The 13,744-nt window shown below is 45.3% G+C and overlaps 2 protein-coding genes across 2 annotated transcripts in view; both read left to right on the top strand.

The window, feature by feature from the left end:
* LOC122933840 (gastrula zinc finger protein XlCGF26.1-like) overlaps nt 1–13,744 on the top strand; it is a 327,998-nt gene that overhangs the window by 254,947 nt on the left and 59,307 nt on the right.
* Nucleotides 1–13,744, top strand: part of LOC122933829 (gastrula zinc finger protein XlCGF26.1-like) — a 700,524-nt gene that overhangs the window by 92,245 nt on the left and 594,535 nt on the right. The window lies entirely within an intron of this gene.

Raw genomic sequence — 13,744 nt, forward strand, 5'->3', positions numbered from 1 at the left:
TAGGTGTGTTTAGGCCACTCATTCAGCTGACCGCTATCCCTCCGACTCCCCCCATATACCTTCATGCTCGGCTCGGCTGAGTGTCTGGGTTTTCAATGAGGCGTCCAGATACTTCTTGTGGATGTTTATATTCCGGGAGAACAAAAGGATCGGTCACTGAAATTCCGAACATCCAATACTTCTCTCCCACGACCTGATCTGCCCTCGGTGAAGCAAGGCTGTTATGTTTTTTTTCAGTAGCCTCCATTATTCTGACTGCTATTGATGTTCTGCTGCTGGTCTATGTATACCGGCTCCAAAGGAATAGGAAATATGAAGGGAGGACGTCTCCTCCTCCTTCTTGCTGGATCCACTTCTGGATTTGGCTAAAAAACTCCATCAAAACCTCAACCATTTTCATTGACCGTTGTAGCCCATTTACTCCAGGGGTCCTAGATGTTATGATATCTGCTTAAGTTGTCAGTTTTTATTAAGTATCTTCTCATTTCCTAACATAGGATTTTTAAGATGGCCATCCCTCCCATACCCGTATCTGTCCCTGTGCACAGTTTTTAGTATCTTTTGCTCTTCCTGAGGCTTGCTGTACCAAGTGGGCTTTTAAAAAAGTGGAGTTAAAGAATAGGACTTCTGGTGCTGAGTGTGGTTTGAAGCAGAGATCATTGAAAGTTTCGTTTTTGCATTTTAGTACTGCCATTTAAAACTTTGGTTTTTTTTCTGCTTGATTAAGGGCAGTGGCCTGGGCAACCAGGTGCTATAAATTGCACCACTGAACTCTCCCAGAGCTTGTTCTTCCTGAGGCTTGCTGTACCAAGTGGGCTTCAGATTAAGTGGAGGTAAAGAAAAGGAGTTTTAGACAAGGAACAAGAAACTAAGGTTGGATAGAATTTCCTTGTGTGTTGTTGGCTTGATTCCAGCTAGTCCATCAACTACTGCAGACAGGGTCTAATTCTAACTCATATTTACTGTTTTAATTCTTTACTGTTCATCCCCATTAAATATGTGCTCCATGGACAATGCCACTAAGTATGTGTCCTGTGCAATGTATGCGTGCCTTGAAGAGCCGTTCTAGGGTGAATACATTCGCACTAGATGCAATCATGTTGCATATTTGGAAGCCCAGATCTTGGATCTAAATAAGCAGCTTGAAATACTTAGGGGGATTGCAAAACTGGAGAGAGGCTTATACCTCACTGTGCAGGCGCTGACTGGGGTCAGTGAAATGGAGGGGGGTGGAGGAGGGCAAGATCATAACTATCAGATCAGCAGTTGGGTTAATGTAGAAAGAAGGGGTAGAGGGAAAAGTGCCAGGGAGGCTAGTCCTGAGCTGGCACACACTAGTAAATATGCCTGTTTGGCTGATATTAGGGATGAAAGTTCAGGGCCAGCAACACTGCAGCAGGTCGTTTCTCCTAGCAACCAGAAGGAAGACCGCTGCAGGAAGGATGGGAAAAGGAGTGCAGCAAAGGTCAGACAGATGCTGGTGGTAGGGGACTCTATTATTAGGCGGACAGATAGGGTCATCTGTCGCTGAGACCGTGAATGCCGAACAGTGTGTTGTCTGCTGGGTGCTCGGGTTCGGCATATTGCGTATCGGATTGACAGATTGCTGGGTGGGTCTGGGGAAGACCTGGTGGTCATGGTACACATTGGCACCAATGACAAAGTCAGTGGGAGATGGAAGGTCCTTAAAAATGATTTTAGGGAGCTAGGTGAGAAGCTCAAGTCCAGGACCTCCAAGGTAGTGTTTTTAGAAATACTACCAGTGTCACAAGTGTCACCAGAGAGACAACGGGAGCTTAGAGAGTTAAATAAGTGGGTCAGAAGCTGGTGCAGAAAGGAAGGGCTCTGGGTTCATGGAGAACTGGGCCAACTTCGCGGTCGGTTACAGGCTCTACAGTAGGGACGGGCTGCACCTTAATGGAGAGGGTGCAACTGCCCTGGGGTAAAAAATGGTTAGATGGCTGGAGGAGCTTTTAAACTAGGATCTGGGGGGGGGGGAGGTGCCATACTAATAAGGGGGTAGATAGAGAGTGGGATATAGAAGGGGACAGTGGGGATTTAGTGGGGGCTGGCGTTAGCAAGGAAAATAGGGAGAAGACTGGGAATAACTATACATTTATAAAAAATAGAACCTGGTACATACAAAAATTAACCAAGTGTAACGGTCGCGTACACACACACACACAGGGGGGAGGGAAGTGACCACTGCGCTCCACCCTTACCCCTGGCCCTGCCTACTTGCCTTGCGAGTCCTAATGACAGGGGACAACTGGACGGCAATCCCTAGCTTGACCTAAGTACAGGGATGACAGAAAGACAAACAACAGAACGTGAACAGACCGAGTCAATACCAGGAAAGCTACAAAGTACAAATGGAGCAAGCAGAGAATAGTCAGGAGAAGCCGGGGTCATAAATACCAGGAGAGTCGTGAAGTACCAAAGGAGTAAGCAGAGGATCGTCAGGAGTAGGCTGGGGTCAGAATACCAGGAGAGCAGCAAAGTACACAAGGAGCAGGCAGAGGATCGTCAGGAAACAGCAGGTGGTAAGTACGCCAGGAAATACAACATCACAGGTGGAACCTAAATTAATAGGCAACCTGTGGCCAGCAGGCTGCCTGTATTTATAGTGGGGAGTGAGGGTCATGTGACGTGGCCAGCGTCACATGACCGACAGACCAACCAGTCGAGCACCGAGTGATCAGCTCGGCGCTCAAGGCAGACTTAGGAGCAGGGAACCTCCCAGCTAGAAAAGCCACCCTGGGAACGAGGTCAAGCACAGATCCTCGCTCCCGAAGCTAAGCAGCAGGTCTGCGGCTAATGGGAGGCCGAGTGTACCTTTGGAACCCTGTTACAGTACCCCCCCTTTTACGAGGGGCCACCGGACCCAAGACTTCAGGCGATGGCCTTTCAGGGTGTTCTAAATGAAAATTTCGAACAAGTCTAGGAGCATGAACATCCCTGGCAGGTACCCAAGATCTTTCTTCAGGTCCATACCCCTTCCAGTGAATCAGGTACTGCAAGGAATTACGCACCTTCCTGACATCCACTATTTTAGACACCACATACTCGACAGCATCATTAACAAGAACCGGTGGAGGCGAGGCTTTCGATGGTACTACCGGTTCAACATATTTTTTTAAGTAGAGATTTATGGAACACATTATGAATGTGGAATGACTCGGGCAGCTCCAACCTAAATTATACCGGGTTAATCACCTCCGTGATCTTATATGGTCCAATAAAGCGAGGAGCAAACTTTTTAGAATCTACCTTAAGAGAGAGATTCTTGGAGGACAACCATACCTTATCCCCAATCTGAAAATTCACCCCCCTTGAACGTCTCCTATCGGCCTTGAGTTTCTGAGAATTTTGAGCCTTTTCTAAGTTCGATTGAACCCGGGCCCAAACTGTGCACAGTTCAGAGGAGAGCCTATCCGCCTCAGGGTTAAAGGAGGAGGCTGATGACCCAGAATAAAATTGGGGATGGAAACCATGGTTACAAAAGAAAGGTGAAACCCCAGCAGAAGAATTGACATGGTTATTCAAAGCAAATTCAGCCAATGGAAGAAATTTCACCCATAATTGCTGGTCATCAGCCACATACAACCTCAAGAATTGTTCGACAGACTGATTAAGGCGTTAAGTCTGCCCATTACTCTCAGGGTGGTAGGCAGAAGAAAAAGACAATGAAATTTGACATTTTTTATAGAAGGCCCTCCAGAATTTGGCCACAAACAGCACACCCCTGTCAGAAACAATATTTTCTGGGATACCATGCAATCAAACAATTTCTTTAAAAGAAATAGACGCCAGGGTTTTGGCATTCGGAAGTTTAGCCAGGGGAATGAAATGGACCATCTTGCTAAACCTATCGACCACTACCCAAACTACAGTCTTACCCTCCGCCGGCGGTAGGTCAGTTATAAAGTCCATCGAGATATGGGACCAGGGTCTACTGGGAATGGGTAGGGGTCGTAGGTTACCAGCAGGGCGAGTCCTAGGTGTCTTAGACCTGGCACAAACCTCACAGGCTGACACGTAGGACTTGACATCCCTAGTTAGAGTGGGCCACCAATAAGATCTAGAAACCAGATCCTTAGTGCCCTCAACACCCGGATGTCCACAAAAGGCAGAATCGTGACACTCACCCAACAGCTGGAGACGAAATTGTACGGGAACAAACAACTTATCTGTTGGGGTGGATACCGGTGCCAGATGTTGTTCAGACCTAATGCGAGCCGAGATATCCTGGGTTAGAGCTGCTATGAAGATTTTTGCTGGTAGGATGGATTCAGGTGGTACCTCAGTAGGTTGAAAAGCATGGAAGCTCCGAGATAATGCGTCCGCCTTCACATTTTTACTTCCCGGCCTGAACGTAATGGAAAAATCAAAACGAGTAAAAAACAGAGCCCATCTGGCTTGACGGGGATTCAACCTCTTAGCAGTACTCGAGAAACATAAGGTTTTTATGGTCAGTGACAACAGTTACACAATGCCTTGCCCCCTCCAGAAAATGCCTCCACTCCTCAAATGCCCATTTAATGGCCAGCAGCTCCCTATTCCCTATGTCGTAGTTTCTCTCCGTGGGAGAGAATTTCCTGGAGAAGAAGGCACATGGTCTCAGGTTAGTGAGGCTAGCAGGACCTTGTGAAAGGACTGCTCCTGCGCCGTCCTCGGACGCATCCACCTCCACAATAAAAGGTCTCTCCTGATCAGGCTGGATCAGAATGGGAGCGCTACTGAATGCCTTTTTTAATTTTTCAAATGAAGAAATGGCCTCAATAGACCAATTCTCCAAATCCGCCCCTTTCTTAGTAAGGTCGGTCAACGGTTTAGCAATTACGGAAAAATTCATAATAAATTTACGATAATAATTGGCGAAACCTAAGAATCGTTGTAACGCCTTTAAGGATGAAGGTCTTACCCATTCCTTAATTGCTAGCACCTTACCAGGATCCATCTTGAAGGCGTGAGGAGTCAGAACATGCCCTAGAAACAGAATCTCCTGTACACCAAAGACATTTCTCTTGCTTAGCGGATAGCTGATTCTCCCTCAACACCTCTAATACTTGTTTAACATGAGACACATGGGATTCGAAGTCAGGAGAGAATATCAAAATGTCGTCAAGATAGACAATAACAAATTTACCTACGAACTCCCTAAGAATGTCGTTTATGAAGTTTTGGAACACAGCTGGGGCATTGCTGAGTCCAAAAGGCATCACCTGATATTCAAAGTGTCCTACCGGAGTATTGAATGCCGTCTTCCATTCGTCTCCCTCCTTGATTCGGATTAGATTGTATGCCCCTTTCAGGTCAATTTTGGAAAACTAGGTTGCCCCCAGAACCTGGTTAAATAAATCCGGAATCAATGGGAGGGAGTATCTATTCTGGACAGTGATTTTTATTTAATCTCCGGTAATCGATACATGGCCTAAGACCACCATCTTTTTTCTTAACAAAGAAAAACCCCGCCCCATAGGAGAGACAGAAGGTGTAATATGCCCTTTACTAAGGCTCTCCTTAATATAATCTTCCATGGCCTTGCGTTCAGGCTTAGAAAGATTATAAATTCGCCCCTTAGGAAACTTGGCCCCCTCTACTAGCTCTATAGTACAATCATAAGGTCTATGGGGGGGTAGAACCTCCGGGGTTGGTGATTAGAATACATCAGAATACTCCCTAACAACAGTAGGTAAAGTATCTGACTTTACTGAGACCCCAGCCTGTACCACGGACAAGCATGAGTCACACTTAAGCCCCCATTTCACCAACTCCCCATTGGACCACTCTATAGTGGGGTTATGTAGTCGGAGCCAAGGCAACCCTAATACCACCTCAGCCGGTAGGTTCTCCAGGACAAAAAGGGAACATCTCTCTCAGTGACACACACCCACGGTTAGAGAAATCTCTGAGGTACATGAGCTCACCTTACCACCAATAAGAGGAGTAGCATCAATAGCCATGACATGGATAGGAGTTGGTAAAGCAAACATTGGAATACCCAATCTTACAGCATACTCAGAGTCAATAAAGCTGGCCGCTGAGCCAGAATCGATAAAGGCCTTACCCGGCCATTTATCTACTCCCAGAGAAATCGTAATGGGTACCAAAAGCTTATATTTAGAAAAATCAGGGTGTACCTGGTCTTTAGGTTGCCTTGCCTTAGGAGACTTGACAGAGAGGACCTTCTTAGGACACTGGTTGATCCAATGGTCAGGATCTCCACAGTAAAAGCATTCTCCACGTCTGCGGCGAAGATTCCCTCGGGTCATGCCAACCTGCATGGGTTCCTCGGTGGAGACCTCAGCATTGTCTCTGGGATAGGCCTCTGGCTGGACCACCATCTGGGAAGAAAACTGTTGTTCCTGTCGTCTCTCTCTAACCCGTCGGTCAAGTCGGACAACAAGGGTCATCATCTCCTCTAAGGTCTCTGGAGGTTGATAACTGATCAGCAGATCCTTTAAATTATCAGACAGACCTGACCTGAACTGACTCTTCAGGGCTGGTTCGTTCCACCCTGAGGGGACACACCACCTTCTGAATTGGGTGCAATAATCCTCCGCAGGTAGATTGCCCTGAACCAGTGCCTTTAGAGCCGTCTCGGCTACTAGAGCCCTGTCTGGTTCATCATAGAGGGTACCCAGGGCCTGAAAGAACCCCTCCACAGAAGATAAACAACTGGCGCCAGCAGGTAAAGAGAACGCCCAGTCCTGGGGATCACCCTGTAGTCGGGAAATGATAATGCCCACGCGTTGACTCTCGGGGCCAGAGGACACGGGGCGCAAACGGAAGTAAAGTTTGCAACTCTCCTTAAAGGAGAGAAACTTCCTCCGGTCTCCAGAAAAGGGTTCTGGGAGCTTAATCTGGGGCTCAAAATGCGGAGTGGAGGCCTGAGGAGTGGAAGAACCTTGCCCTAACTCAAAAGAACTGAGTTTTTCCCCTAACTCCTGCACCATCTGCGTCAGATTAGAGACATGGTCAGTCAGGGTCACCAGAGGATTCATAATACAGTGGTTATTGGGCCTGTTAATCTGTAACGGTCGCGTACACACACACACACACAGGGGGGAGGGAAGTGACCACTGCGCTCCACCCTTACCCCTGGCCCTGCCTACTTGCCTCGCAAGTCCTAATGACAGGGGACAACTGGACGGCAATCCCTAGCTTGAACTAAGTGCAGGGATGACAGACAGACAAACAACAGAACGTGAACGGACCGAGTCAATACCAGGAAAGCTACAAAGTACAAATGGAGCAAGCAGAGAATAGTCAGGAGAAGCCGGGGTCATAAATACCAGGAGAGTCGTGAAGTACCAAAGGAGTAAGCAGAGGATCGTCAGGAGGAGGCCGGGGTCAGAATACCAGGAGAGCAGCAAAGTACACAAGGAGCAGGCAGAGGATCGTCAGGAAACAGCAGGAGGTAAGTACGCCAGGAAATACAACATCACAGGTGGAACCTAAATTAACAGGCAACCTGTGGCCAGCAGGCTGCCTCTATTTATAGTGGGGAGTGAGTGTGACGTGGCCAGCGTCACATGACCGACAGACCAACCAGTCGAGCACCGAGTGATCAGCTCGGCGCTCAAGGCAGACTTAGGAGCAGGGAACCTCCAAGCTAGCAAAGCCGCCCTGGGAACGAGGTCAAGCACAGATCCTCGCTCCCGAAGCTAAGCAGCAGGTCTGCGGCTAATGGGAGACCGAGTGCACCTTCGGAACCCCGTTACACCAAGGTAACCAAAAAAATACGGATAATCACTTTACAGGTAATAGTAATTCAAAATGTATTTTCACAAATGCCAGAAGTCTAGCTAGCAAAATGGGAGAGCTGGAGGCTATGGTACTAGAAGAACACATAGATGTACAAACCGGATTCCAAAAAAGTTGGGACACTATACAAATCGTGAATAAAAACTGAATGCAATGATGTGGAGGTGCCAACTTCTAATATTTTATTCAGAATAGAACATAAATCACGGAACAAAAGTTTAAACTGAGAAAATGTACCATTTTAAGGGAAAAATATGTTGAATCAGAATTTCATGGTGTCAACAAATCCCCCAAAAGTTGGGACAAGGCCATTTTCACCACTGTGTGGCATCTCCCCTTCTTCTTACAACACTCAACAGACGTCTGGGGACCGAGGAGACCAGTTTCTCAAGTTTAGAAATAGGAATGCTCTCCCATTCTTGTCTAATACAGGCCTCTGACTGTTCAATCGTCTTGGGCCTTCTTTGTTGCACCTTCCTCTTTATGATGCGCCAAATGTTCTCTATAGGTGAAAGATCTGGACTGCAGACTGGCCATTTCAGTACCCAGATCCTTCTCCTACGCAGCCATGATGTTGTAATTGATGCAGAATGTGGTCTGGCATTATCTTGTTGAAAAATGCAGGGTCTTCCCTGAAAGAGATGACGTCTGGATGGGAGCATATGTTGTTCTAGAACCTGAAATATTTTTCTGCATTGATGGTGCCTTTCCAGACATGCAAGCTGCCCATGCCACACGCACTCATGCAACCCCATACCATCAGAGATGCAGGCTTCTGAACTGAGCGTTGATAACAACTTGGGTTGTCCTTGTCCTCTTTGGTCCGGATGACATGGCGTCCCAGATTTCCAAAAAGAACTTCGAATCGTGACTCTTCTGACCACAGAACAGTCTTCCATTTTGCCACACTCCATTTTAAATGATCCCTGGCCCAGTGAAAACGCCTGAGCTTGTGGATCTTGCTTAGAAAGGGCTTCTTATTTGCACTGTAGAGTTTCAGCTGGCAACGGCGGATGGCACGGTGGATTGTGTTCACTGACAATGGTTTCTGGAAGTATTCCTGAGCCCATTCTGTGATTTCCTTTACAGTAGCATTCCTGTTTGTGGTGCAGTGTCGTTTAAGGGCCCGGAGATCACGGGCATCCAGTATAGTTTTACGGCCTTGACCCTTACGCACAGAGATTGTTCCAGATTCTCGAAATCTTCGGATGATGTTATGCACAGTTGATGATGATAGATGAAAAGTTTTTGCAATTTTTCGCTGGGTAACACCTTTCTGATATTGCTCCACTATCTTTCTGCGCAACATTGTGGGAATTGGTGATCCTCTACCCATCTTGGCTTCTGAGAGACACTGCCACTCTAAGAAGCTCTTTTTATACCCAATCATGTTGCCAATTGACCTAATTAGTGTTAATTGGTCTTCCAGCTCTTCGTTATGCTCAAATTTACTTTTTCCAGCCTCTTATTGCTACTTGTCCCAACTTTTTGGGGATTTGTTGACACTGTGTTAAATTTGAATCAACGTATTTTTCCTTTAAAATGATACATTTACTCGGATTAAACGTTTGATCTGTCATCTACGTTCTATTACAAATAAAATATTGACATTTGCGATCTCCACATCATTGCATTCAGTTTTTATTTACAATTTGTTTAGTGTCCCAACTTTTTTGGAATCCGGTTTGTAGTTGGTGTGGCTGAGACATGGTTGGACTCTTCGCATGACTGGGTTGTTAATATTGAGGCTTTTACACTATTTAGGAAAGACCGGGTCAATAGAAAAAGTGGTGGCGTGTGCCTGTATGTGAGGAGTTATCTGAAGACAAGTGTGAAAGAGGCAATTGTGGGTCCAGATGGTGAGGATGTGGAAACCTTATGGGTGGAAGTTCAAATGCTATAAACACTGAAAAAATAATACTTGGTGTAATCTATAGACCCCCTAACATTACAGAGGAGATATAAATGCAACTGTATAACCAAATAGAGCTGGCGGCACAGGCGGGTACAGTGGTCATAATGGGAGATTTTGACTTCCCAGACATTGACTGGGGTCACGGTTCTGCCTCAACTGCAAAGGGGAGAAAATTCCTCAACTTGATGCAGAACCACTTTATGGGCCAGTTTGTAGAAGCTCCCACTAGGGGCGATGCTCTGTTGGATCTGGTCATTTCTAATGATGCAGAGCTTGTTGGTAATGTTACTGTTCGAGAAACACTAGGTAATAGTGACCACAATATAATTATATTCCCCCTAAACTATAAGAAGCAAACTCTGTCAGGCAGAGCCAAGACACTGGATTTCAAAAAGGCTAATTTCCCTGGATTGAGGGCAGCATTTCAGGGCATAGACTGGGAGCAGCTACTGTCACATAATAATACTGAGGATAAGTGGGAGAGCTTCAAATCCACATTGAGTAATTGCACTTACAAATGTATCCCTTTAGGTAACAAGTATAAACTGCTAAAATTAAACCCCCATGGCTTACAGCTACTGTAAATAGGGCAATAAAAGACAATAAAAAGGGCATTTAAAAAATACAAATCTGAGGGGTCAGCTGTAGCGTTTGAAGATTACAAAGGGCTTAATAAAATCAGCAAAAAGGAGATAAAATTAGCAAAGGTACAAAACGAACAGCAGGTAACAAAAGAAAGCAAAACAAGTCCCCAAAAGTTTTTTAAATATATAAATGCTGAAAAACCTAGGTCTGAGCAGGTAGGTCCCCTAAATAATGGTAAAGGAGGGGTAGTCACTAAAGATAAGGAAAAGGCAGAGTTCCTAAATAGGTTTTTTAGCTCTGTATATACAAAAGAAGTGAAAGGAGCTGATATCTGTGGCGCCAGGGTTGTTAGTACATCCAGCGATATACTCAATTGGCTAACTGTAGATATGGTCCAAGAGAAGTTAAATAGGGTCAATGTGAATTAAACTCCGGGTCCAGATGGATTACACCCAAGAGTGCTTAAAGAGCTCTGTTCAGTCATTGCTGTGTCCCTGTTTATAATTTTTAGGGATTCTTTAGGGACTGGTACAGTGCCAAGTGATTGGCACAAGGCAAACGTGGTGCCCATATTCAAAAAAGGATCAAGGTCCTCCACAGGTAATTATAGACCAGTTAGTTTAACGTCTGTTGTGGGAAAAATGTTTGAAGGAATCTTAACCTCTTAGGGACCTATGACATACCGGTACGGCATGGTTTCCGAGTCCTTAATGACCCATGACGTACCGGTACGTCATGTATAGTTCCGATCACCGCCGCCCGGCCGGCGGTGATCGGAACCCAGTGCCTGCTCAAATCATTGAGCAGGCACCTCGGCTAAATGCGCGGGGGGGTCATGTAACCCCCCCCCCCCCCTGTGTCGGCGATCGCCGCAAACCGCAGGTCAATTCAGACCTGCGGTTTGTGGTTTTTACCTTGGTGGTGGTGCGGCGGTGGTGCCATCAGGTCCCCCTGTGGCTGTAGGGGGGACCCGATGGCATGGAAGGCAGCGCCTTCCTGTGATGTGCCTGTGAGATCCAGCCCCTTTGATCTCACAGACCTGAAGCTATATGAGTAATACACACAGTATTATTCATACAGCCAATGCATTCCAATACAGAAGTATTGGAATGCATTGTAAAGGATTAGACCCCCAAAAGTTCAAGTCCCAAAGTGGGACAAAAAAAGTTGAAAAAATAAAGTTTTCCCCCCAAAAAATTAAAAGTTTCAAGTAAAAATTAACAAAAACTTCATTTTCCCCAAATAAAGTTAAAAAAATTCGTAAAAGATAGGGGGAAAAAAAGTATACATATTAGGTATCGCTGCGTCCGTATGAGCCCCTACCTGAGACAATTGCCCAAAAAATATAAAAAATATGGCTCAGAATATGGAGACACTAAAACATGTTTTTTTTTGTTTTAAAAAAGCTGTTATTGTGTAAAACTTACATAAATACAAAAAAAGTACACATATTTGGTATCGCCGCGTCTCTATCAACCGACTCTATAAAAATATCACATGACCTAACCCCTCAGATGAACACTGTAAAAAATGTAAAATAAAAACTGTGCTAAATAAACCATTTTATGTCACCTTACATCACGAAAAGTGTAATAGCAAGCGATCAAAAAGTCACACGCACCCCAAAATAGTGCCAATAAAACCGTCATCTCATCCCGCAAAAATCTTACCCTACACAAGGTATTGCCCAAAAACTGACAAAATTATGGCTTTCAGACACGGTCCTTCAGCCATTTTTCAATCCAATTACAAACTATACTTTCCAAGCCAATAGACGCTTTATAGGTAAAGTAAGGTCTATTGGCTTGGAAAGTATAGTTTGTAATTGGATTGAAAAATGGCTGAAGGACCGTGTCCAGAGAGTTGTGGTCAATGATTCCTATTCAGATGGTCCCGGGTTATAAGTGGTGACCCCAAGGTTCAGTGCTGGGCCCTTTATTGTTTAATTTATTTATTAATGATATTGAGGACGGGATTAATAACACCATTTCTATTTTTGCAGATGACACTAAGCTGTGTAGAACTGTACGGTCTATGGAAGATGTCCATAAACTACAAGCTGACTTGAACAATCTGAGTGATTGGGCATCAACTTGGCAAATAAGGTTCAATGTGGACAAATGTAAAGTTCTGCATCTTGGTAGTAATAATCTCTGTGCTTCATGTCCTAGGTGATGTAGCACTGGGAGAGTCACTTATAGAGAAGGATTTGGGTGTCCTTGTGGATGGTAGATTAAATTATAGTACACAATGTCAATCAGCTGCTTCTAAGGCCACCAGGATATTGTCATGCATTAACGAGGCATGGACTCGCGGGGCAGGGATGTAATAATACCACTTTACAAAGCGCTAGTGCGGCCTCATCTGGAATACGCAGTACAGTTCTGGGCACCAGTACATAGAAAAGATGCACTGCAGCTGGAAAAAGTACAGAGGAGAGCGACTAAAATGATAAGGGCCATGGAGGGTCTTAGTTAATTTATTTAGTCTTGAGAAGAGACGTCTAAGGGGGGACATGATTGACCTGTACAAGTATATAAATGGGCCATACAAAAATACGGCGAAAAGCTGTTCCATGTAAAATGTGCTCAAAAGACAAGGGGGCGCTGCCTCCGACTGAAGAAGAAAAAGTTCAGTCTCCAGAAGCGTCAAAGCTTCTTTACTGTAAGAACTGTGAATCTGTGGAATAGACTTCCTCATGACGTGCAGTAAAAATCGAAGGCCACAGCAGCATGTCCAACCAAATCTTCTTTATTGTGCAAAAACTCCAAAGCACAGTGTGCAAAAGTAGCAACGTTTTGGCTAAGTAAAACCTTTGTCAAGCATATGTAACAAGTATAAATGCTCACATATAAATAGTAAAAATAAAAATAAAACACCCCCACATTAATGGTGGCCCAATAGACAAGTAGATGGGCGAACACAAATCAAATGTAACCAATAGCAGTGACGCCTCACAGCGATTCCTAATTAGCAGAAATACGCCCATCTACCTCACCTGCATAAGATGTTCGATAATGGCAACCAGCGTGACACTCAGCGTCCCATTGTAGCGACTGCGCATGTCCGCGCACGTCATTCGGTCATGTAACGGAATCTTTCCGGTCACATGAGTTGCACGCCGGCTATGATGCCGTCGGTGCGGGCGCATCTGATTGGTAGTTGCGCCGCTAGTCTAATCTTGCGTGATGTGGCTATTCCTTGCTTAGTCGCGGCCGAATGACGTGCGCGGACATGCGCAGTCGCTACAATGGGACGTTGAGTGTCACGCTGGTTGCCATTATGGAGGTGAGGTAGATGGGCGTATGTCTGCTTATTAGGAATCGCTGTGAGGTGTCACTGCTATTGGTTACATTTGATTTGTGTTCGCCCATCTATTTGTCTATTGGGCCACCATTAATGTGGGGGTGTTTTATTTTTACTATTTATATGTGAGCATTTATACTTGTTACATATGCTTGACAAAGGCTTTAC

The sequence above is a fragment of the Bufo gargarizans genome, chromosome 4 (assembly GCF_014858855.1).
Source record: "Bufo gargarizans isolate SCDJY-AF-19 chromosome 4, ASM1485885v1, whole genome shotgun sequence".
Classification (NCBI taxonomy): domain Eukaryota; kingdom Metazoa; phylum Chordata; class Amphibia; order Anura; family Bufonidae; genus Bufo; species Bufo gargarizans.